The following is a 12,621-nucleotide window of genomic DNA, read 5'->3' on the forward strand; positions in this document are numbered from 1 at the left end:
GGCTCCATCCCTTTAAAACTAATTCTGGTTTTGTCTTTTGTCCTTCACTAACTATTCTTGACTGATTTCATAGGTAGCTTATACCCTCCCAAAACAGGAAAAAGAAACCCCCAATGAGGTGCTGGTGGCCTCCTCAGATGTCTATCTATCTATCAGTCCATCAGTTTATCCATTCATCTGTATGGCCTATATAAACCAAAGATTCTTTGAACATCAGTGTTTTTTAGAGCTATAAAGATCTCAAGACCAAAAACTGTGAGGATTGCTGTTTTGGAAGATTTTGGAGTGGAAGGTGTCTGTTTTCTAGCAGCCAAAAGGGTTCTACTTGCTTCTCTATTTACCTTAAGCTAAGGTCATTCTACAGGACACAAATTCACAGAGACCCAAGACCCAGGACACTAGGTCAAAATAGCTGTTGGAGATTCTGAACTTCTGGACCATGGACCTTTGCACAGGGCATTAGCTCAGATGCAGCAGGAATGTACTCATCAGCTAGTAACTGTTTGTGGGGTTATTTTTGTTATTTTACATTTTTCATCCACAAACCTTAAGTGCCCATGCCCTTCCATTCCAAAATATAATGCTGGGTCACCCTATTAGATCTGCAAATGCAAAGTTGGGATGTCCTGAATCACACAATTCTGTATTGATGAGGTAAAAGCAAACTAATTGCTCTATAGAAATATAAATCAATCACACTGAAGCAGATACCCACCTCAACTTGGGGCACTGCCAGGATTGGGGCCAGGAGGGGTTGGCACCTCCACAGCACAGTGTCTTCTCTGCAAAGCTCCCCCTGACAGGCTGCATCTGATGGGTGCTTCTGGGACGCCCATAGCCCTGGCACCTCCCTGCTCTTCTGAGTGCTCTGCATGTGGACAAAGAGGGCCCCCTTCAGTATTGGCTACCATTAAATGGGGCAGTATGTGAAGCAGAGAGTCCTTGGCACAGGCCAGAATAGGTCAATTCCTCATCACAGGCAGCACTCTGAGGGGCCTGATGCTCCTGCTTTCTCTCACAGAGAGGCATAGGGCTCAGAGCCATGTTAGCAGGTCAGTTCTTCAGAGAACTCTGGGAGGAAAGTGGATAAAGATCAAGGTCTGAGCATGAACAGACCCAGGAGAGGCAAAAGCATGAAAACCCCCCAGGTCCTGCAATGGCCTCTGCGTGAACAAACATACACAGGCTCCCAGCTTCTAGGTCAATTCTAGGGTCACTCACCAAACACGAGGGACTTTGATGCACCTGAGGGTTAAATGAAGGTGGAGTGAAAACCTGGACCTTTGTTCACCTAGACCATGGACTTGCGTTTTTATTTTGACACAAGCACCCCTATGCAAGCAATTAACGTGCTATCAATAAGAAAGAAATAAGTTGTAAATTTCCAGGATTTTGAAAGCTAAAGCCAGCTTCAACAGGAAAGCCAACCACTTGCGCACTCTGCTGGGTGCCAGGAGCATTTTTTCTACCAGGTCTGCCCAACTCGGTGGCAGTCCCTCCAGCCGCCACCAGAGGGAACCCTGATCGCCTCCAAGACTCAGGCTCTGCAAAAGGAGCTCACAGGTAGAGATACACACCTGCTTTCTAGGGAAGATCCACAGTCTCCCAAAAGTGAAGACTGGAAAAGAAACAGTGTGCCCTCCCTGAGATCCACCATCCAAGTGCTCAACATTTACCCAATCTTGTTAGATCCATCCCACCCATTGTCCCCTTATAGTTAAAGCAAATCTGAGGGGCTGGGGATGTGGCTCAAGCGGTAGCGCGCTCGCCTGGCATACGTGCGGCCCGGGTTCGATCCTCAGCACCACGTACAACAAAGATGTTGTGTCCGCCGAGAACTAAAAAAAAAAATAAATATTAAAAAAAAAAAAAAATTCTTTCTAAAAAAAAAAAAAAAAAAAAAAAATAAAGCAAATCTGAGACCTGGTATGCAACATCCTATGAAGTATTCAGTGTTTCCTTCCTCCAGAAAGTATTTTCCCAAATACTTTCCAGAAATATTTTCCCAAAACCACACCCAAAACATCACATCTAATAACATGACCACAAACCCTTAATGTCACTTAATAGCCAGGTGATTTAATGGCTTCCAGGTGATCTTACAAAAGCTTCCTGGCTATGGGTCTGTTGAAACCCACAGGCATGCCTGATGCGGTCTGTCTCCACAGGTCTTCTGAATTCATAGCATCCTCCTGTGCTTGAGGTTTGTTTGCTTCCTTGTTAGGTTTTCTCTTTGTTTAACTTTGTCAAAACATTTTGTTGAAGAAGTTAGATGCCTGCCATGTTACAGAGACCCAAGGTGTAGTTCAATGGCTCTGGCACCCTGTGCTCCTGGAACCAGCTGTGGGTTCCTGTTGTCTGGCACACAGAGGAATGGAACACAGGACATATGACCCTCTGGCCTCTGTCATCTTGATCATGAAATTTACTGTCCACTTTGACCTAATGGTGTGAGCAGCCACTCAGGAGTGAGAGTGAAATCCCCTTTCACTAGGAACTGCCGAAGGGCACTGTTCCCATTTTATCTTTCCTTGGGAATATATGAGCTGAGATTTGCCTATTGGTCAGAACAGTAAGACCAACAGCATTCTGACCTGGAAGGCAGGTTGCATAGGAAAGTCAGGATCGGTGCTTTACTTTATCCACATCACTTTCCTTAACGAGGTGTTGGCCTCTCAGCACCTTAGGTTTTGTTTGGTGGTGTTGCTGTGCTGAGGACTGAGCCAAGCACCCTGCACAAATTAAGCTGGCTCTCTAATCCTGAGCTCTGCACAGACTCAGTATCTGAGTCATTTCAATCCTTTCTTTTTTCTCTAATGCAAACTGAAGTACTCTTAAAGCTCCCTGTGCATCAGTTAAGCCCGACCATTATTCTTGAGAGTGGGCCCTGGCTGCCCCAGGCAGTGGGAAACTTCTCTCCATGCCTCCTGCACCCCTGAGCATTCACCAGGGGTCAGGGAGCACCTCACCTCGTGGTGAGGAGAGGAGGTCCAGCTCAACTCTGCATTTCCTGCCAGAAGTGGCAGCAGCCCTTTGTCCCAGGAGCTCAGGTCCTGAGCATGATGAGCTGAGGAGGGACAGTGTGAGGCCCCTGGTGCAGGACAGACCTCCCCATGGTCCCTGAGTTCCAGCAGCAGCATTGAGATTTGCAGTGCATGAGAAAGAGGAGGCACAGGGTGTGAGGGGTATCAGGACAGGGAGGCACTCCTGGGGTGCCTGGCACCTACAAACACCTCCACCCTGGCCCTGGTCCCTCTGCCTCATCGCCTTCCATGAAGTTTTTTCAGGGACACTGTTGGCTCAGGTCCAGGAGTGCCATGTCTGTTAGTCCAGCCTGCCTAGGCTGTGTCCCCACCAGTGCTCAGTAACCCATGACATGGTGAATGCCAGGCCCAGGCTGCTGGTAAATCCATCCCACCCATTGTCCCCCTATAGTGAATAGATCTTAAAGCAAATCTCAGACCTGGTATGCAACATTGTATGAATTATTCTGTGTCTTTTTTCCAGAAAGGATTTTGTAAATATTTTCCCCAAACCACAATCAAAGCATCACACCTAATAACATTTCCAAAAACCCTTAATGTCACTTAATACCCAGGTGATCTTACAAAAGCCCTGTGCCCTGCTCACACTCCCCAGAAGGACATCACGTGTCCACCTCAGGCCCCTTTCCCCTGAGCTCTCAGTGCCCCAGGGTCCTCACTGTCAAACTGCCATCCATTACAGTGGGCTTCAAAATGTGGTGTCTGCTCCATTCCCAGCATGTCACAGCCTCATCGCTACATCTTTCCACTCTTGCTTGGTCACCCAGGAAAGCCCCATGTGGAGGAGGAGGGTCCTGTCTGGAGCAGGCTGCTCCAGAGCAGTCACTAGCATTCAGAGCTCAGCTAAGAGGCAGGTATGGTGGCCTCCTCCTCTGGTGTGTGTCCCTCTGGTGGCAACCTGAAGAATTGCATGGGGACTTTCACTTCTGGGCTCACATAGGGAGAGTCCCTAGAGGTCCCCAGGACTGAGGCCTGGAGGGAGGGTCTCCTAGTCAGGACCACAGCCATGTCCCTGATAGGGCCCCATATAAATGCTTGTAAGTCACAAGGCATTCAGATCTTGCCATAGCTCAGGTCTCAGTTGGCTGGAATACCAAAGTAGGGAATTGAGCCCTAACAAATGTGAGTAAGTGGAAATCCTGAGGAAATGCCTGATATTTAAAGACAAAAGCCTTCACTAACACCCATGACCCCACTCAGCACTCTTGGTAGCCAACAAGGTCTCCTTGGGAAAGATGAGGTGAGCCAGGAGCAGGAGTGGTGAACATCAAGGGCAGGTTCACCTGCCCTAACTACAGGGCAGGAATTGACCATGGAGCAAGGAGGTCAATGCCCTGTGTTGAACCCCACCTCAGGGCAGGACTCCTATAATGTCCTCAGGTGTCACCTGGAAACCTCTGTGTGGCCAAAACTCTGTCCTCAGTCTGTCCACTCCTGGGTGCTCCTGCTGCCCTCTGGCCTCTCTGATGCCATGACTGTCAGTCTGCCACCAGGGCCCCCCTCTGGTCAGGCAGCCTGAGCCAATTCTTTTCTGGTCAGAGCCCCCAGGCAAGGTCCTTCCCAGCAGAGACAAATGCCCAAAGGCAGCTTCAGACCCAAATTGGCCTTTGCCAGCTTGGGGTCCAGTCTCTGAAGACAGGGCTCTGCAGCCTCCAACTCCACCCAGCAGAAGCCCTCTCCAGGGTCATGTTCTCCAGGACATCATCTGCGTTTCCTAGGGAAAATCACACCTTTATGGATCTTAGAGATATGGTTTAATACTTTTGCTAAAACAAGATAGAGAGCTTGAGAAGGTGCAGGAGAAGATGGACAGTGGAAGAGAGAGATGCGAATCCTCAGCGTGAGCCAAGGCAAGACCTAGAGGGGAGAATACTCAGCAGACGTGAGGACAGCCTTGATGTGCTGTCAGTGGACTGGACACAGCTGAGGAAAGAAGCTCTGAGCTTGTGAGTCTCAATAGAAACGAGAGAGAGAGAGAGAGAGAGAGAGAGAGAGAGAGAGAGAGAGAGAGAACGCACAAAGGGAACCAGTGCTTCAAATACATCAGAACAGAACCTTCAATAACTCTGGACTCCTGGCCCCAGTGTGACGTGCACAGGCTGGGACACTCAAAGGGAAGAAATTCCTGAAATAACGAGAAGTGAAGATTTCTCTGGAATTTACATTGAGGCACTAACTCACAGGAAACTCAGAGGACAACAGACCCAGTGCAGGTACAGACAGGTCACCCATCTCTTACAAACCACAATAATTGAGGTTTGTAAAGGAGCCACAGGAAATATCCCTGTCAGGTTGGTGGCAATGACTTAGGACAAAGCAGCCCACATGGGAAAGAAACATCAATCAGGCACAGACTGAAACACCTGTCAATCAGCAGGGTCTTCTGGCAATCCTGGAGTTCAGCCAGCTCCCCTGACCAACTGCAGGGGGACAAGGGACTCTAAAAACTCCTTTTCCTGTCCCAAGCCCTTCCCTTCCTGCCATAAGCCCCATAAAATTCCAGTCCAGTCGAGGTCCCATGCGGTTTCTCCTCAGACTCTTCTACTGTCCACTCTGTGGGTCTAATCGAGTTCCACCCAGGGGGTGAGTCTCAAATAAAGCCTGTTCAGTGGCCTTTTAAAGTCTCCCTCCTTTGGTAACCACCTGCCTTGCCTGATCTCACAATTCCCTCCCCTAGACAGGATCAGAGGTTGGAATTCCATCTGACATCGACCTTGCTTCAGACCCTGTATTAGGGTTTGGAGATGAGGGTGCCCCAGACTTCCTGTGCTAATGAAGGAATGTTCAGAGGTGAAATGAATGGATCATGAAATCTGGAGCCTCATCAGTCCTTTCTTGTTTGAGTGGACAGTCTAGGTATTACCTCTGGGTATGTGGAGTGTGGCTGGGGCAGGTGGTCCCTGTGCCCAGGCCCTGGAATGCACATCTTCCTTGCAGTCTCTTCCCCTCTCTGCTTCTTTACCCTGCCATGAGTTGAGCAGCTTTCCCCACCAGGCCCTCCAGCCACTGTGTTCTGTCTCACTTTGAGCACAAGCAATGGAACCAGCCAAGCATGGACTGAACCTCAAAACCATGAGCCAAAGTAAACTTTTCATCCTCTGAATTGTTCTTGTCAGCTATTTTTGGCCACAGGGGTGCAAAAGCTGACTAACACAGAAATTGGCACTAAGCGTGGGGTCCTTGCAATAACACTACCTGACCATGTGGTTCAGAAGCATTTGGATCTAGTTGCTGAGAGAAGTTTGGAAAAGGTTGGGGTTGCAGGACAGAGAAGCCTTACAATGTGGTAAGCAGAGCTTAATGGGTGATTCTCACTTCTGATTCTCTGAAGACCAGAACACTGACAGAAATATGGCCAGTGCTTAGGCAGTTTCAGAGGGGAGTGGGGACTCTATTGGCAATTCAGATGCATGTCATTTGTGTTATATTCTGGCAAAAAACTTGCCTCCATTTACCCCACATCCTGAGACTTTGTGTGAGGCCAAATTAAAAGGTGATGGACTAAGTAATCTGGTAGAGGAAATTTCAAGGCAGCTCAGCATTTAGTCAGAGGCTTGGACTTTGCTGACAGATTTTAGTCAGGTTTACTGTGCAAATCAGGACCAGAAAGTAGGGATGAAGGTTTTGAAAAACTTGCGTTTTGCCCACAAATATGCATGTATAACTAAGGCCAAGAAAGTCTTGTTTTTTTGTTTTGTTTTGTTTTGTTGTTGTTGTTGTTGCTTTTTTTGAGATTATAGAATGTTGGAGGCTGCGATCAAGTGAAGACGGCACCTGGCAGTTTGCCAGGAGGAGTGGTTTGTGAGGCAACGCCACCAAGCCATCAAGATGGTGGAGACTCCTTATTGGCTGATTGCTGTATCTGTAGGGGAGCAATGCTATGATTGGATGATGCTGATTGATTCAAGCTGAGTGTAATCAGTTAGATATATATACCTCTGCTGTTCTGCAATAAAGCAGTTCCCGCTTCAACCTTCACAGTTGCTTGTCACCTCTCGGTTATTTTGCCCAGCTGGACTGTGGCAAGTGGTGGCCCATATGGGGAACTCCGGGACACTTGGGGGCAAGTGACAAGGTAAGCTGCCTGTCCCTAGAAATAGACAGGAAGGGAGGAAAGCTGCTCGCCCCTGAGGAGCAGATAGGACGAGAGGACTGATGGCCATTTCAAGAAAATAGAAAAATTGATACAATGTGTTTTTGTTTCATTTTTGTTTTGTTTTATCTTAATGTGTTGTGTTTTCTTTGTTACAGAAATATGGGATCAGAAGTTAGTAAAAATCAAACCAAAAGGGTGTTAAGTAAATTGCTAAAGGAAGGAGGCACCCCAGTAGACAGTCGGGATGGGGAATGGCCTCCGCCATATTGTCATCCCTCCCCCTGTGGAAATTCTCCTCCCTCTTACAAAAAAAAAAAAAAAAAAAAAAAAAAAAAAAGGCCATCTCTGAGGATGGGCCTAATTCGCCCTGGGCTGAAACCTTCCTCCAGGGTTTGGAAAAGTCAAACTCCGCCCAAGACGCCCTGCCCGCAGTGTAAAAAGGGATTTCATTTGGCAAAAGGATTATAAGTCCAAATTTGATATTGAGGGGAAACAACAGGGTGGGGGTGGGGTGGGGGGGGTGGGGAACAACCTGCCATTCTCAAGCCTTCTGAGCTTTATAAATGCAGGTTTAGCAATATCTCAAATCCATAACAGCTAATATCCAGAACTCCAGTTTAGCTATCCTTACATATGTAACAATGGTTCTCCCACACCTGGAGGCTACTGAATAATGAGCACCATTGAGGCCTATTTCAAATGTAAAAAACCTTGAGGCTTACTTGTGGGAATACCTTCAAACCCATATGCAAGTTACAGGAAGAAGTATGGGATATCAAAAGAAGAGTCAAACCCAGGTGGTAGCCAGGATGCTTTTTTCAATATCTATTTTAAGTAGATTTTGCTGAAGGGTGAAGGGCAGAATGGAGTAGACAAGGACACATTAACAACCTTATAGCTCCCTGTAGGGAGGGGAAATTCCTGGGACAGGTTACCTTGGCAACATTTGGAGCAGGGGCAGGTTCTTGATAAGATCCCTCATGGGGCAGTCTCCAACTTCTCAGACTCACTCAAAATTGGCCTCCTAGATCCGACCTGACTCAATTTACCTATCTACACTGACTACCTGTCTTATTCTGGCTTTATTCTCTCCCTCTAATTTTAGGAACTCCTTACTGCTGTAAGGAGAATGGGTGATGATCTTTCTGGCTGCTTCAAAGCTGAGAGGGGGTGACATGAGGGGGCAAGCAGCTTTGGAGTTCCACTTTAGAAGTCAGGTTGGTTTGAAGTCTGGTTGGGGAAGAATAGGTTGTAAAGTCATCTGTGTATGTGTGCTTCTATGAGAGAGAAACAAAAAACATGAGTATTTAATAAATGTTGCAGCAGCTGGAACATGTCAATGTATAATAGAAATTTTCTTACCAGGAGGTGTGAGGGCTGAGAAGTTGTCCCCATAAGAAAGTTGGAGAGGACAAGGCCTTTCTTTGGGAAAACAAGGTTGCAGAAGACAAGGCCTTTAGCTGGGAATGTAGATCTTTAAAATCCCCAGTTATCAGGAATGTAAACATAACATTTAATTTTTAATGTTACAGATGTCCATCCCCATAAGATCATCATAAAATGTAGTTAAATAATTCAATGTTATCTGACCTTGGAAAATCCCTCTAGTGGTATGACTTCTGTGTCTAATAGAGAACCTGTTGGGTGTGTGGGAGACTCTCTGCTTAAATTAAGTTTTCCTCTCACAAGAACATCAGGGAATCCCTTACCCCTCCCCCTCCTCTTCAAAGGGTGCCAAGCTGAAGAGCGCCAAATTCAAAAGTTTCTCAACCAATCTCCACGGGACACAGTGTCCGGTCACATTTCAGAAGTCACCCTGCCAATCAGCAACTGCCATGTCGCCTATGCAAGCCTTCTTAAGCCCAAGCTTGCAAGCTCACACTCTCTGCCCTCTTCCTCTCTGCTCTCTGCCCTCTCACTCTTCTTTCTCTCCACTTTTTCTCTTTCTCTCTGCTCTCTTCCTCTCCCTATCTGCCCTCGCCCTCTCCTCTCTCTGCTCCCTGCCTGTCCTGTTTTTCTCCTTTGGGCAGCCCCCCAACTCATGGTTGAATCTCCATCTCAGGTGTGTCAATCACCTTTCAGAACCCTTTAATTCTGTTACTTAGGGCTGGATAATCATTCAAGTGAACATAAATCCTATCTGTGTAGGTTAGGAATAACTTTAGGCTTTAAAATAAAACTACTGTGGCAGTTCCTATTGACACTTAGATTCTTTTGATACTTATTCTTTTTTATATATTTATTTTTTAGTTATAGTTGAACACAATATATTTTATTTATTTATTTTATGTGGTGCTGAGAGTTAAACCCAGGACCTTGCACATGCTAGGCAAATGCTCTACCACTGAACCACAACCCAGCCCCAGTCTTACTTATTCTTGGGGGATAACACAATTTGTCTACTTAAGTTATATTATTATTATTATTATTTAAAATGCCCAGAAATAGCTGGATTTTGGTTTTAGCTAGGTGTTAAGATGAAGCAGTCAAACTGACTTTTGTTTCTATGTATTGTTAACAGTCAGCTGAGTTTCCATGGGTGTCACTCGTAGGGGAACTTGAGAGCAGCTTCTTAGTTCTGTTAGTGCCATTTGTGGTTAAGATGGGTCCAGGTCTTGCTTGACCATGTGACTTCCTTTGGAAGCATTGGAATGTTCCCTTCTCCATTGACCCTCCTCTTCATAGTAAATGCACTGATTGGCTTTCTGTTTTCCGGGGGTCTCATTAATCTCCCTGATCAGGAGGTTATGTGGCCTAGAGTTGCAAACTCTTTAGAGAAGTCTCCTGTTCCCTGGATTCAGACTGACTCAGAGGGCAAGAGCCAAATATTGTTTTTTGTTTGTTTGTTTTGGCCCTTTTAATTTAACTTTAATTTTTAAATCTTGATCTTAAACATCTATCAAATCAGTCTTACCAGTCTTAAATTAAAAGTACTGGGCTTCAAAGTCTACCTCTCTATTCTGTAGGTGATGGCTTATTATCTTAAATTAACCCAGGATGTGTGTTCTTAAAGCAATACCTCTGCAAAATGTCAATATGCAAACTTTAGACCATTTATAAGGAAACTACAAAATAAAATTAACCAGAGTAATGACATATTTAGTTTGTATAATAGCTACCTTGAATTTTGGCTGAGTTATCATTATATCCCCTGTTTGATATCCTAGTAATCTTGACAAAAACCAACTTTTGAACACAACTTTAAATGAATAAAATATGGCCTACTGTGGAGTCATTCTGACATGTAGTAAGATGGGACACAGAACCTTATCTCAGGTAAGGTGGGGTTCTTCATAAACCTTAAGTGTTCTAGTTTTGAACCTGATCTTTGCTTCCTAAATATCATTTCATAAAGTTTACATAAATTGTTGTTTGAAGTCACATGAATATTAGCTAACACAATATGATATCACATTTAAAACATGAATTAAAGAAAGGCTGAAAGCTTTTAACCTTTTGTGGAAAAGTGGCAAAATACTTTTGTGTTTTACAGTATTAACCTTTACATAGATTAGGCTCTCATTAATTTAAAAATACATTTAGCGCCGGCGGCTAGGCTGGGGCCGTGGCGGCTCGTGCGGGGTGATGCTAGGCGGCTCCCTGGGCTCCAGGCTGTTGCGGGGTGTGGGTGGGAGTCGCCGGCAGTTCGGGTCGCGAGGTGTCTGCGAAGGTGGCGCAGCCATGGCGGCAGGGGAGAGCATGGCACAGCGAATGGTCTGGGTGGACCTGGAGATGACAGGATTGGACATTGAAAAGGACCAGATTATTGAGATGGCCTGTCTGATAACAGACTCTGATCTTAACATTTTGGCTGAAGGTCCTAACCTGATTATAAAACAGCCAGATGAGTTGCTGGACAGCATGTCAGATTGGTGTAAGGAGCACCATCGGAAGTCTGTCTCGAACGCATTGTGGATTGTCAAGTATTACTCAAGTCAGTCTTTTGGATGAGGTTAGACATCAACTCTCAGAGAAGGGGGAATGCTGCTGTCCTCTTAATAGTTATTTCTTCCCAGAGGTTATATCCTTGGACTTTGAGCACCATCTTTTTTGACTGTGTGGAAATGCTATTAACAATCAGGAACATAACTTATTGGCTTGGATTAAGAAAAATTTGGTGAAAAGATGGCAGTTTCAGTTTGAACTTGAGCTCTAAAAATGGTCCATCTGTAGTGATACTTGCCTATTTTAGAAGTAAAATTTCATTTCTGGATACCTTTGAAAACTGACTTCATGTGTTTCTGCTGGGGGCTGGGGATTCTCTCTTGCAGTCTGGTCTTACCAAGGCAGTGAAGGAGAGTACAATTACATTGCAGCAGGCAGAGTATGAATTTCTGTCCTTTGTACGACAGCAGACTCCTCCAGGGCTCTGTCCACTTGCAGGTAAAATCCAATCCTATGTATATCTTCTAGATAGTCTTCCATTGTAGTGGTTCAAGAGACTGCAATTCCAGAAATACCAGCCAAGCCTATCTATATCTTCCATTTACCCTGATTTGGATTATTTATCTTTTGTGTTCAAGTTTCCTTGTATAGTTCACAACATGAATATTAGGAAAATGCACTGAAATAAGACATGAGAAGTTAGAAACAAACTCAGTAAAAATTTTTCCATATTTTTATGATGAAAGAATTTTTGACACAGAAAAGTTGGACTGAGTAATTGTTAAACGTGTGCCTGTTGGTTGTACCTATTTTTTTTTTTTTATATTTGAAAATAAAGTGTAGGTTTTATGACACTTAATTTCTAAAAACTTCATGGAGCATCTCCTAAGAATAAGGATATTTTGTTATGTAACACAGTATCATTATTGCATTGAAAAGAATTAAAGTCATTTAATAGTATCACATGATGTCTAGTCTACATTCAGAGTTCCCTAAAATGTCTAATTGTTTTTGAACCAGGATTCAGTCAAGGCTCATGCGTTTCATTTTGGTTATTATGTATCTTTAGTCTGTTAACCCAGAACTGTCCACCTATCTCTATTTTTTTCCCTTGTGACATTGATTTAAAAGAGACCAGGTCAGTTCTATCAGGATTTTTAAAGCAGTAACTTTGTAAGAGGGGTGGTAATGTTCTGTGGAGGTGTATTTGCATTTGTATATGTCCATTGATGTAGTAACTGACACTTTTCTCAAACATTCACAGGGAAAGTTTTGGCATTAAGTCTTAGAATTACATTGTGTAAAAGTTCTTCAGCCAATGTAGTTGATACGTATTTTAAAATTCTTATTTAAAATTTAGTGTTTTAAATATAAATTACTGTGTGGAAACATGAATGTGGATGTGATTTGTTATAAAAATTGGAATGTAAATAAAGGCTTATTTACTTACATGATTCAGTTAAAAAATAAAAATAAAAAAAAAATAAATAAAAATACATTTAAATTGTACCCCAGTATAAAAAAGTAACATAAAACTTTATATGTCTTATTGATAACAGGTCCAGTTATAGAACATTAAATGATATAAATAAATCG

The sequence above is a fragment of the Marmota monax genome, unplaced genomic scaffold (assembly GCF_021218885.2).
Source record: "Marmota monax isolate L192 unplaced genomic scaffold, Marmota_monax_Labrador192_F-V1.1 WCK01_AAM20220418_F8-fsc00014, whole genome shotgun sequence".
NCBI lineage: Eukaryota > Metazoa > Chordata > Mammalia > Rodentia > Sciuridae > Marmota > Marmota monax.